Source organism: Myotis davidii, unplaced genomic scaffold (assembly GCF_000327345.1).
Source record: "Myotis davidii unplaced genomic scaffold, ASM32734v1 scaffold494, whole genome shotgun sequence".
NCBI lineage: Eukaryota > Metazoa > Chordata > Mammalia > Chiroptera > Vespertilionidae > Myotis > Myotis davidii.
Window position 1 is genome coordinate 816403 of NW_006285480.1, and position 12923 is coordinate 829325.

Consider the following 12923-nt stretch of genomic DNA (forward strand, 5'->3'; position numbering starts at 1 on the left):
GATTGGTTGCTTGCCATACACGCCTTGACCAGGGATTGAACTCGCAGCCTGGGTATGTGCCCTGACTGGGAATCGAACCTGAAACTTTTGGTGTACAGGATGACATTCCAACCAACTGAGCCACCCAGCCAGTGTTACAATATGTACTTTTAATTTATATGAATTTAATACCATTCCCATAGCTTTCAACAACAACAACAAAAGGCCCTTAAAAATTCAGTTCATGAGATGGAACTGCAAGTACCTACTGAGGCCAGGTGGGTAGCTGGGAGGATGAGTGAAGCAATTTGGACATAGAATGTAGCAGATGGCAAAGCCCATGCCTGCTCTAAAAGGGGCACAAGTAACGGTTGCCACATGGAAATGTGGGTCAGCCTTGCCATAGCTTCCTCTAAAAAACAAAAGTTGGTAAATTGGACTTTTATATGAAATCTCCTGGATTGGAAATGTTGGCAACCAATCCAAATTTCTACAAACTTTATGCTCACCCACTTTGTGACTTCTTGGGTAGATTAATAACTGAACATCTTATTAATAAGAAAATGGTCTTAGAAAGGTAAACAAGATGTCCAAGTTCACTCCACTAGCTTTAGTGTCTTCTAAACTGGGATTGACATTCAGGTCTCTAATATTACTGTACATTCCTCTCTTTTGGAGACTCTTCAACAGTTTGTTAACTTTCTCAGAATCACTTTGACTTGGTTCTAGATTTGCTGCCTTTAATGAAATAATGGACGCTGGTTCTTCTGAAATGCCACCTCTTTCATCAAGACTGCTCCAACTAAGTGGTGCCCTTAATGGTACTCATGAGCCATTTGCCTTATGTTTCTTTGTTCCTTGCTAGGTTCCATGCTTCATTTGCTTGTATAATCCATAATGTTACACCTGAGATAAACTGGGACATGGGCAAATTCCCATTTTGCTACTAACAATTGCAAATGTACAAATCAGCATTCTGTGATCTCCCTGAGGCTAGGAATTTTGCCTTAAACATGTTTGTAGTCTTCAATACTTGGCACATAGTAGGTGCTCAATGAATGTTGAATGAATAACCATTATTAATGACTTAAGTAAGATGAAGTATTAGCACATAATATTAATGGTAGCTAGGACAAATCTAATAGTAATGAAAATATTTGGCATTTGCTTACAGGAGCTAACCATTCTAAACAGCTCAGGAGCTCTTAGTTTAAAGAAGTTATTATTCAGTTGCGTATAGAACATAATTAGAACCGTAAATTATGAATATCATAAATCACTCTTCTCTGTGCAACATTAACTTCTTTAATCAGTTCTTCAGCTATGTTATGTGTCCTGCATTCTTAAATTTACTATTATTTAGTATGTCTCTATATATCCTTTTGGCCACATAATTTCGTTTTTTTAGATCTTTGAATTTAAATTCATCAGAGACTTATCCATTAAGTTTTTTGTTTCCTGCTCATATGATAGAGAAAAGAAAGTTAAAAAAGCCAAGGTGATGAAGCAAGAGTCCAATCTCCTAAAGTATGGCCTTTGCTGGCAATGCACCTGAGGCCCGAGTACCCTCTCCAATTACTTCTCCTGTTGCAGTTGTAATGGCTTTCTATTTTGTTATGGCTTCTTTTTGCATGATTCTTAATCTTCTGGACACAACAAGGGGTTGCCTTTAAAGTGGTGGGATAAAGAAGCTTCAGCTATCCAGGTCAGTGCTAATTACTGGATGATGGTGTGTAGGTTTCTGGGGAACATAAGTAGTTCAAGAATGGATTTGCTTGTGATGTTCCCTTGTGAGCTCTACAAGGTAAGTACAAAGATGACTGAGATTAATTAAATATAAATGCTGAATAACCCATTTCCCTCTATGTGTATTTTCTTTGAATGTTTCTATCAATGCCTTTCTTTCTGAATGTGAAATGCTTATTCCATCCTAAGGATTACAAAAGTGAACATGTTCTTTGTTCTTTGGGTCTCTTCTTGCACCACAACAGTGGCTAAATGGCGACAAGACTTTTTTTGTGTTATTGTTATAATTGTTTTTATTTGATAATCATGGCAAAAAAACCCTGTAATTTTTTTAAAAAATGCTAAAGTGCAATTAAAAAGTTATTTTCTTGTCTTTACTTCAAATGCCACAGATATGAAGAGTGTTTTAAAACAACATCAAACTATTTTAAATTTATAGCTTTCCAGACATGGCAAGTGGGAGAATGGAGATTAATTTGGCTTATTATGAGAAACTTTAAGTTTTATATCTATCATCTATCTATCTATCTATCTATCTATCTAGATATAGATTATAGTCAGGTGGACATATGCATTGCAAGGAACATCTAGTTTGAGTAACCAAAGACTAGATCACAAACAGGTGGAGGCTCCTCAGGTTAGCATATTATCATTTAAGCAGCTATCATCCCAGAGGTTCTTGATTGTTTAGCCATATCACATGTGTTAATATACCATGCTGAGGCCCACATACAGATGTGCACAAAGGTGTGCTTGGGTCACAGGTAATCAAGGCTAAGACACCCCAATACCATGCTGTCATTCCTCACCCCTGTTCCTCAGAGTTAGGAGGCAGTTCTCGGTTTATACACACATCCTACACACAAAAATGAATAGAATGGATCACAATCACTGCTAATAGTTTAGATACATGCTTCTTTCTCAGGTATCATTGGTAGGTAAAACCTTTCCCATTTTAAAACGAGTTCCAAATAAATTAGTTTAGCAAATGTTCACTGGGCACTTGCTAGGTGCCAGAGTTGGTGATGCCACTGGGGATACTATGGTAGTAGACAGTTTTCCTTTAATTTATAAGTGAGATCAAGCCTGTATTTTTAACTACGAGAAAAAAAATATTCCCCAAACTTATAGACTTAGAATTTTGGTAACTTTAACCTATCAGATTAGTGGGGATAAAGTAGAGTTTCTTAACGTTACCCAAACATAACTAAGTTACTCCCCCGACCCCCAAACAGGATCACTGTTATGAGGAGTTAGTCAAGTATGTGTATTGCAGGAGAGAATAGTAGGTAGGATTGTATCAGCATCTCAGGGCTTGTGTAATTTGAGAAAGCCCTTCAGGTAATTTTAATACCCTTTACTAATTTCTTCTTTGCTAGAGTCTATAGATGTTATTGTTCCTGCATATACATGTATTCGTGGTGTTATATAATCGCTGTTACAACACTCTGGATCACTCTGGTGAAATAATGGTGGCAATGAGTTTGTGTGACCTGGTGCGACAGGAGGATGCCGACATGAAGACAGAATGTGGGAAAGTGGGAGTTGATAACGATCGGGAAGATTTGGTCATTAATGATAAAATCCAGGTGTCAGACACAACCAGAGACAAACCTGGAGTCTAAGTTAGTTCTGCTTAAGAACTTGTGACAAGAGAGAGTGCTCTAAGGAACCCACAGAGGGCCTCACCAAACAGAAGAGACAGGGTTATTGTAGGGTGTGCAGGAATGAAGGTGTTTAGGTAAGACTTGAATGAAACAGGGTTGTGATTAGACTCAAGGCAGAGCAAGGCTGTCAGTAATATTTTATTAACATTTAGTGATATTACTGACATCAGGTCAGGCTGGAAGGCAGATTCAGAGTCTCATTTCTGTGGAAACTATAAAATTAAGAGAACTTTAGAATGCGTATTCCCAAATTTTATCTGAAAGTTTGTACCTGGGCTGGAAATAAAGGCTGCTTTCCTGGGTCAAAGCCATCTACAGTTTCCCATCATCCAGGCAAGAGTGGGTGTTCCATCTCATTGATACTCAAACAGCTAAGTTTTCGACAGCCTATGATTTTAGATAACAAGTTTTCTTAGCCTTATGTCCTTGGTGTCAATTAACAAAAGCAATTTTTATAGATCCACATTAGTATGACAAGATATAAAAGTAAAGTTTTGACTGAGGCATCAAAGACAATAAATGTGAAATTCTAAAGTAATTGCCAGAGCAGGAAGCAAATTTCAAAGGTAGTGTCTTAGCCCCTTGCTGTCTCTTAAAACCTCCTCACTCTAAAACAGACTTATGGTTGCCAAAGGGGATGGGTTGGAGGACTGGATGAAAAAGGTAAAGAGATTGAGAAGTACAGATCGGTAACTACAAAATAGTCATGGGGATGTAAAGATACAGCATAGGAAATACAATAGTCAATAATCCTATATAATAAAGAAGTAATATGCAAATTAACCCTCATGCCCTCATAAGATGTCTGCCTATGACGAGTCCGGCAGGGGGGTTAGTGAGGGATGACCAAATGACTGAACAAGCAGACTGTGTGGGGTGACCAGGCTGGAGGGGGGACCATGAGGGATGATCAGGCTGGCAGGGGAGGCAGTTAGGGGTCACCAGGCCAGTGGGGGGGTGCAGTTGGGGGTGACTAGGCTGGCAGGGGGGCTGTTGGGGGCAATTAGGCTGGGGGGGGAGTTAGGGGTGGGGCAATCAGGCCGGTGGTGGGGTGGAAGTTGGGGTGACCAGGCAGGCAGGCAGGCAGGTGAGTGATTAGGAGCCATTGGTCCAGGATTGTGAGAGGGATGTCGGACTGCCAGGGATCGGGCCTAAACCAGCAGTCGGACATCCTCCCAAGGGGTCCCAGATTGGAGGTGGTGCAGGCTAGGCTGAGGGGACTCTCCCATGCACGAATTTTGTGCACCAGGCCTCTAGTCTTATATAATAAAAGCCTAATATGCAAATAGACCAAACAGCAGAACGACCAGTGGAATGACTGGTCGCTATGGTGTGCACTGACCACCAGGGGGCAAATGTTTAACACAGGATCTGGCCACAGCCTGCAGGCCCCAGGCCAACCAAGGTGGGTGCCAGCGGGGGGCCCCCTAATCACCCTGCCGGTTGCCCCACAGGTCGGTCCTGATCACTGGCCAGGCTTATGGACCCTACCTGTGCACGAATTTCATGCATCGGGCCTCTAGGATTATAATAACTATGTATAGTGCCAGTTGAGTATTGGAAATATTAGGGGGGAAAGTTTGTAAACCACTATGCTGTACACCTAAAATTGATACAAAATAATAGTGATGTAAATTGTAATTGAAACACACACACACTCACACACACACACACACACACACACACAAACAAAAAAACCTCACTCAGCCCTGGCCGGGTAGTACAGTTGGTTAGAGTATCATCCCAATATGCCAAGGTGTGGGTTCCATCCCTGGACAGGGCACGTACAAGAATCAACCAATGAATGCATAAACAAGTGAAGCAACAAAAACTGATGTTTCTCTCTCTTTCTCTCTCAAATCAATACATAAAATTTTTTAAAAACCCTCACTCAAAATAGGATCATAAAGGGGCACCAGAAGTGGAGTTTAGGAAAGCAATGCGGAGTCCCACTGAACCACTCATCCAAGATCTTCTGTAATCTCACTAGAGAGGGCTTGTCAAGAGGACCATGAGGGCAACTTGATTGGTATTCTCTGGTGTTTGGAGGGTCTGACTTTTACCTGAGATATTCAAAGTTGAGAGGCTGAAGGTATTGGCTTAAAGCAGCAGTTCAGAGAGAGAGACCGGGCAGGGGAGAGGGAGAGAGAATACTCAAGACTATGTGCTCTGGGAGGCAGCTGCACTTCCACTGCTTATGGGATTAAAGTATGTACCAGTGTTTCCTGAAGACCAGATGAGAGCCATTTGTGAGAGACAGCTGTATTGGAGATGTTTAAATCCTGCTCAAGAGGAACACCTGGAGAGGCTGAGGGCCCACTCCCACCTCCCCTCCAACAGGAGAATCTGCACAGAGTGGCCTTCAGGGAACCAGAAACCAAGAGTGGCCGTGGCAGCCAGGCCAAATTTCCTTGCCCAGGTGAGATGTTGCACTTTCAGGCCTCTAAGAGGAAAGCACCTACGGGAGAAATGTAAACTTTAGTTATTGACCAGGCCCAACAAAAACCCTCCTGGCAGAGTACCAGTTGCACATAACTTGCCATCCTCAGACTTTCCCCATATCCTTTGTTGTGAATTGGAGGAGGGTCTGAGAGAATAGAAAGAAGACTCCCTTTCCCCTTTCTGGGAGAACACAGCCTGCCTGCATTGGACCCTAGCTAGGGAAGTGGAGGGAAGGCTTATCGTTGAATGAAGCTTGAAGTGTTGATCATTGGCATTCACATTAAAATTTCTGAATTTAAAACTGTATTTTGTGGTTTAAACCAATCAAAGAACCACCAGAAAAGTTATGGGACCACTCAAATTTTCATCCAGGCCCATGGGCAGATCTCCCACTGAATACATATTTAAGGGGCAGTGAATACATTTTTAAGTGCAAAGGTGGCCTTCTGCTTCCGTCATCCCCTTTGTCCTGCTTGTTCTACATGCTGGTCCCATAGGAGACAAGAGCACTGTTTCTGATGTTCAACAACTTGGCATGTGCTTTTGCTCTTTAAATAAACTTGGGCCAAGTGGTACGCTTTGACAGGGACATCAGGAGTTAGTAGAAGATGTAAATGGGAATGGCAACTTGAAACTGGAAAAGTAGGGTACTTGGCATTTGGAAGCCAACTGAGGTAGAGAGAGATATTTTAAGAAAGGCAGCAATCAGCATCAAAGGTTTTGGCCTTGGTCTCTGGGCATCCATTTTAGTGAGAAAAGACAGGCAAAGACCTTTGCTGAATAGAAAACAGGGCCCCATTGACTGACCATTGAAAACAGTGGGTTAAAGGGTTTACTTTAAAAAGGAAAAAAAAAAGATAAATAAAAAAATAAATAAAAAAGATAATAAAATGGCAATAAATACATACCTATCAACAAATACATATCTATCAACAATTGAATCTAAAAAACAAACTAAAGGGACAAACAGAACAGAAACAAACTCATAGATACAGAGAACGTCTGGACAGTTGCCAGATGGGAGGGACGTTGGGGATAAAAAGGTGAAGGGATTAAGAAGTACAAACTGGTAGTTACAGAATAGTTATGGGGATATAAAGCACAGCATAGGGAATAGAATAATATTGTAATAACTATGTATGATGTCAGACTGGTACAAGATTTATTGGGATGATCACTTAGTAAGTTATATAATTTCTAATCACTAGTTTGTACACCTGAAACTAATATAACATTGTATGTCAACTATAATTGAAAAATAAAAATTATTTAAAGTAAAAATAAATAAATAAGACTAACTACCCTTAAAAAACAAACAAATGAGCAAAACCCCTCACAAAAACACAAAAGACATAATGATCCCTATTTGCTAATCTGCCCAGCGCCTATTCTCTGGGAAATCTCATCCTCCAAAGACATGTTGATGACCTCTCTCCCCATCACCTCCCTGGTCATAAGTGATGGGAGGAGGGAAGGGGAGACCAATAAATACTATTGGCTGGACCAATAATATTCTTTCTCTAAAGAGTATAGGATTCAGTCAATGGGGTTGATTCACTCTCTGTGTGTGACAGGAGGTAGTTTAATCTGACTCATGGAATTGGAGCTGGGAGAATTGTCTTACAGAGAAAAATAGAGCAGAACTGTAGATAGAGGCAGGTTTGAAGATAGAGAAAACTTCAGCTGAGACCCTTATGGCTTTTCCAGTCCTGGCTGCTGGCTTTCCTGAGGACTGACTTATTTTTGCCCTTGGATTCTATAGACTTCAATCAAGAGATGAAGTATAGCAAAGTTAGTAAGAATTTTTTGGCCACAGCAAAAATATACTTAGGACGGAGAAACCAGGAAGGGCATAGAAGAAGTAACAGGAGAGCTTGGGCTGGGCTGCTTTGGCTCACTGAGAAGTCAGAGAAAAAGGGGACTTGGACACAGGTTCAGGGGGTTAGCCTGGGGTAAGCTGCCACTGCTCATTGCTCCCTTGGTTGTAAGTCTCTGGGGTCCCTAAGGTTAGGGAAGAAGTGGGGAAGGGAATGGTGTGAATGTGCTCTCCTGGGGGACAGTGTGAGCTGGGTCCTTCATTCTGAGTGTATTTCTCTCTCTCTTGCTGATGGAAATTTTAGGGGAGGTCTTAGGTCAGGGTCTCAACAGAATATCCATCAGCTTTCCAGGTGTGCTCTTTCAGGGTCATGGTCTCCACTGATTGGTCCATGCCAGGGCAGGGGGTCATTAGTCAACGTGGCTGGTCCTGAGGCAGCCACTGTGTCACTTGTCTGCTTTTGCTGCTTTTCTGGGCTGGAGCTGAAATACAACTGAGGTCTAGATGTTATCTTTAGGGAGGAAAAGTGATATACTAGGGGAGGACAGGTTACCCTGGGAGCCAGGTCCTTGTTTTCCAGTTTTGCCCCTTGCTAGGCATCCGGGGCTTTCTGCCCTGGTGAGTTTCTGTACCTGGTCCATTGTCCTTGCTCTGCTCATGTCTGTCTAACACTGATAACACCTCTGCATTTATAATTAGCTTCTGAACTCTATTATTGGGGTGCAGAGATTACTTTCTAGTTGCTTTGAAGCACTGTGCCATATATTTTAAAGATTACATTTTAACTTACTTTTAAAAATTTATTTAGTTGCTGCTTCTTTTGATTCACCTGCCACTGTTAGCTGTATACTCTGACATTTCCCAGCATTCTCTCTGATTGGCCCTCCATAGTGGGGCTGGATCTCTTTCCTTATAAGCCTGCTAATGGTGTAAGTTCAACTTACCTTGTCTTGTTTTATTTTTTATTTATTGATTTTAGAGAGGAAGGGAGAGAGAGAAAAAACATCTATTTGTTGTTTAATTTATTTGTGCATTCTTTTGTTGCTGTTGTTGTAACTTTTTTTAAAGGTTTTTAAAAAATATTTTTATTGATTTCAGAGAGGAGAGGAGAGAGATAGAGAGATAGAATCATCAATGATGGAGAGAATCACTGATGAGCTGCCTCCTATATGCCACCCTACTGGGGGGGATCTAGCCTGCAACTTGGGCATGTACCCTTGGCTAGAATCGAACCTGGGACCCTTCAGTCCACAGGCTGACACTCTATCCACTGAGCCAAAATGGCTAGGGCTGTTGTAACTCTTTTAATACAAACCAATAAACAAATATTTTACTACCTATTCACTAAATTCTATTAATAATAAAAAGAAAGCAAACAAATTCCATTTTAAGTTATTGTTCATTGCTAAAACATTTATAATCTACATCAAAATATGCAGAAAATAGAAAAGAGTATAACAAACACTTGAGTCCCCACAAAGTTCTTTTATTAAATCTTAATGTTTTCCTCAGTTCTTATTTTTTTGTTTTGTTTTGAATCTTTATTGTTGAGAGTATTACAGACGTCCCCCCCTTTCCTCCTATTGCCCCCCTTCACTTGGTTCCTGTCCACCCCAGGCCTTTACCACACTATTGTCTATGTCCCCGGGCAATGCATATATGCACATAAATTCTTTGGTTAATCTCTTTCTGCTCCCTCTTTTTGTATGGGTCCTGACTGGGGATTGAACCTGAAACCCTTAGTGTATGGGCTAAAGCTCTAACTAACTGAGCTAACTGGCCAAGGTTCCCCACATCCCATACTTACACATAATTAGATCTCAACACTAAATCACTTGCTCAGAGTACTCTGGAACCATTTTCAGACTATTGTTTAGGATAGCGATGGCGAACCTTTTGAGCTTGGTGTGTCAGCATTTTGAAAAACCCTAACTTAACTCTGGTGCCATGTCACATATAGAAATTTTTTGATATTTACATAGTAAAACAAAGATTTGTATTTTTGATATTTATATGCCATTTAACAAAGAAAAATCAACCAAAAAAATGAGTTCGCGCGTCACCTCTGACACGCGTGTCATAGGTTTACCATCACTGGTTTAGGAGTACATGCATTATAAGGGTTCTGTAAAATATTTGTTAAGTAATTAGGTTACTGTCCTTATTCTCAGCAGAGAAAAGAGGATTTGTCCTAGTCTTTGTATCAGGTTTTTTGTCTTTACTTCTTTACAAGTTCATATTTACCTAAACATTCCTTTCCTTCCTTAGGTTTGTTTGTCAACCTCCATTTTTTTTTTTTACAACTATTTAATGTATAGAGTTGTTGGGGAAAGTTCTTCATTTCAAATAACATATTTCAGAACCTCATGGGAATGACAAGAACAAATAGAATAGTAAGACAGCCAGACATAGTTAAGTGAGTGTGGTCCCCAGATAAGATATGGTGACTTGGGGTTTGGCTGATGTGGTCTGAAGCTCAGATTACTTAACTATGGGTCATTGATAATCATCTCAACTCCCTCCTCTTCCCCCTTGCTTTCAATTTTCAAAGTCTGAGTCACATCTTGAAGCTCTGTCACATTTCTTTCTTATAATTCCCTGCGTTAGCTAAGTTTTCCAATTTATATCTTCTGAATTAATTTCCGTTGTCTCCTTTTTAAAAATTGTTTTATTGATTTCAGGGAGAGGGAGGGAGAGGGTCAGGGAGAGAGAGGTTGGCTAAAACATCATTGTTGAATCAACCATGGGCTGCCTCCTGCACACCCACTACTGAGGCCCTGACAGGGAATCTAACTATGACTTCCTGGTTCATGGGTTCACGTTCAACCCCTGAACCAAACCAGCAGGACTGTTGTCTACTTTTTTTTTGATTAAAGCTTTATTCATTCGGTATTTTGGACTCTAAATTCTTCCTTTCAGGGAGGATCTGTTTACCGTGCAGTATTATACACTATGTTGGCTAAATGGTTGCTACTCAGGAAACAGTAGGGGGCACCTCTGTCATATTTGTAAAATTCTTTAAGAGAGCTAAAGGAAGGGGACTGATATCAATACATATTTTTTGATGGCACTCAGCGGTTGCATATATTATTGTATTTTCTTGTATTGGGGGGGAATTAGTTCCCCGGAAATCCTCAAAAGTTTGTCTTTACCATTCTCTGCACCTTACTCATTTTTTTAAAAAAAAAATTATAAAAGTAATACATGCTTCATATGGAACACAGAAAGGCAATAAAGACACGCATAATCTTACCAGGTGGAAATATTTTACGCCTTTTCTTTGCATATAATTTCCCTCTGAATCTTATTAGCGTTTAAAAAATGCCCATGAGACTTCTCATTGACCAAGTGATATTAAAGATTAGATGTTATTCACCAAGTTCATACGCGAATCAAAGAATCGCTGTCGGTTAAGGAAGTTCCTATCTGACAAAGGAACCTGGGTGCCCAGGATTCTGTGCAGGTAGGTTACTGGTCCATTAACCACAGCCTGTTCTGCAGTCACCTGGGAATTAAGTGGGGGGAGGCGGAGCTTCCGATGATTGAAAGCAGGGGCCACAGAGCTGTCACCAATCAGGGCTCCGCTTTGTTTTCCCTTACCGACTGTCAGAGAGCTCTCCTGGCGAGGCTGTTTTCAAGTCTGAGACGTCTGCTCCTAATGCAGCCTATCAGCAGGGCCTCATACAAAGCATCCGCGGAGCCCCGCCCCCTCCGCCGTGGCCCCGCCCCTCCCCTCCGCCATGGGCCGTCCCTCCCCTCGCCGTGGCCCCGCCCCTCCCCTCGCCGTGGCCCCGCCCCGCGGCGGGGGGGTGGGTGGCTCCTCGCCCAATTATTTCAGACTGTCTGAGTTGAAAGGGTTGTTGCATGATATACAGATACGGTTTTCACTACTAGCTGCACTCAGTCAATATACAAAAAGTTATATAACACAAAGAGGCAAACTACCACCTTCTTTTTTCTTTGAATAAAAACATTTTTTGGCAAGATAGTCTAGATGTTGTATTGGACTTCGCGCCTTCGCTTTATCCCTGTATACAAAGAAAGAGAAATATTTTATTTACTTTTTTCCAAGTTATTTCGACCTGACCAAGGGACCCTGTGCTGAGGAAAGCAGAATGTGTAGCTGTGGGGGATTAGTCCAGTCTAAGAATGTCATTTGTAAAAGCCCGGGAGAGCGGGGGGACCTGTGGGTGTGGGGCCTCGGCCGCTGCGGGCGGGACCCCTTGGGGACCTCGCGGGACTCCCGGCGAGGCGGCTGGGCCCAATGGAGGACGTGCAGGTGGAGGGAAAACCGCGGAGTTGAGTCAGAGTCACGCACCCCAGGAAAGGACCCACTGATAGTAGCGATAAGCTACTCAATATAATAAAAGGCTTCTTTTTTTTTAAATTGAGAACGGTATGTCTACTTGGGTAGTGTTAATTATACGTTACATTTTCTGGAGACAGGCGCTTTGCAGTGAGATTTACACATTAACATCGCTTACTTGCCATCTTTTAAATTAAAAGCTGCCTTTACCGTGAACTAGTTTGAGGGCTGTTTCTCCAGTGACTAGTAGGCAGAAGGAGGGTGACTCACCTTTGTCTGCCCTGAAGTGGGGAGCGGCGCGATAGCCACCGGGAGGAATGCTGATGAGGAGGGAACGCCTGTGCAGGTTTGCAAGGATTGTGGGGTGGAACCTTGTTTCTGTCACTCTCATTGGTAAGAGTAGAATTACTCCTTTTTTCTCTTTATAATTTTTTTATATTTTAAAAATGTTTTTATTGATTTTTAAAGAGAGAGAGGAAGGGAGAGGCATAGAAAGATATGGAAACATCCATGAGAGAGAAACATCATCGCTGCCTTCTGCACGCACCCTACCCGGAATCGAGGCCAAAGCCCAGGCATGTGCCCTGACCGGGAATCGAACCACCGACCTCATGTTTCATGGGTTGACGCTCAACCGCTGAGCAACAGCGGCGGGTCTTTCTAATTTTTTAAAAACAGCTTTCAAATTTGTTTTTTAAAAAAGGCCTCTTCAAAAACAATCTCTGCGTGTTAGGGATGCACCTGCTACTCATGCAGTGACACTTCGCAGACAAGTCCTAACCAATTAACTTGATTTGATTTACTTATAAAAAAGCACTTTGAATCACTGTTACCTTTTCTTTGACGTGTTTAATATATCCTTTTTCATTCCCCACTTGTTCACAAGAGCAATCAATGGTGAAGGTCTCCAAGTTTTAGCAATAATGGCACAGTGAGGACTCTTGAAGCAGTGCCCCCCCCCCCCCCC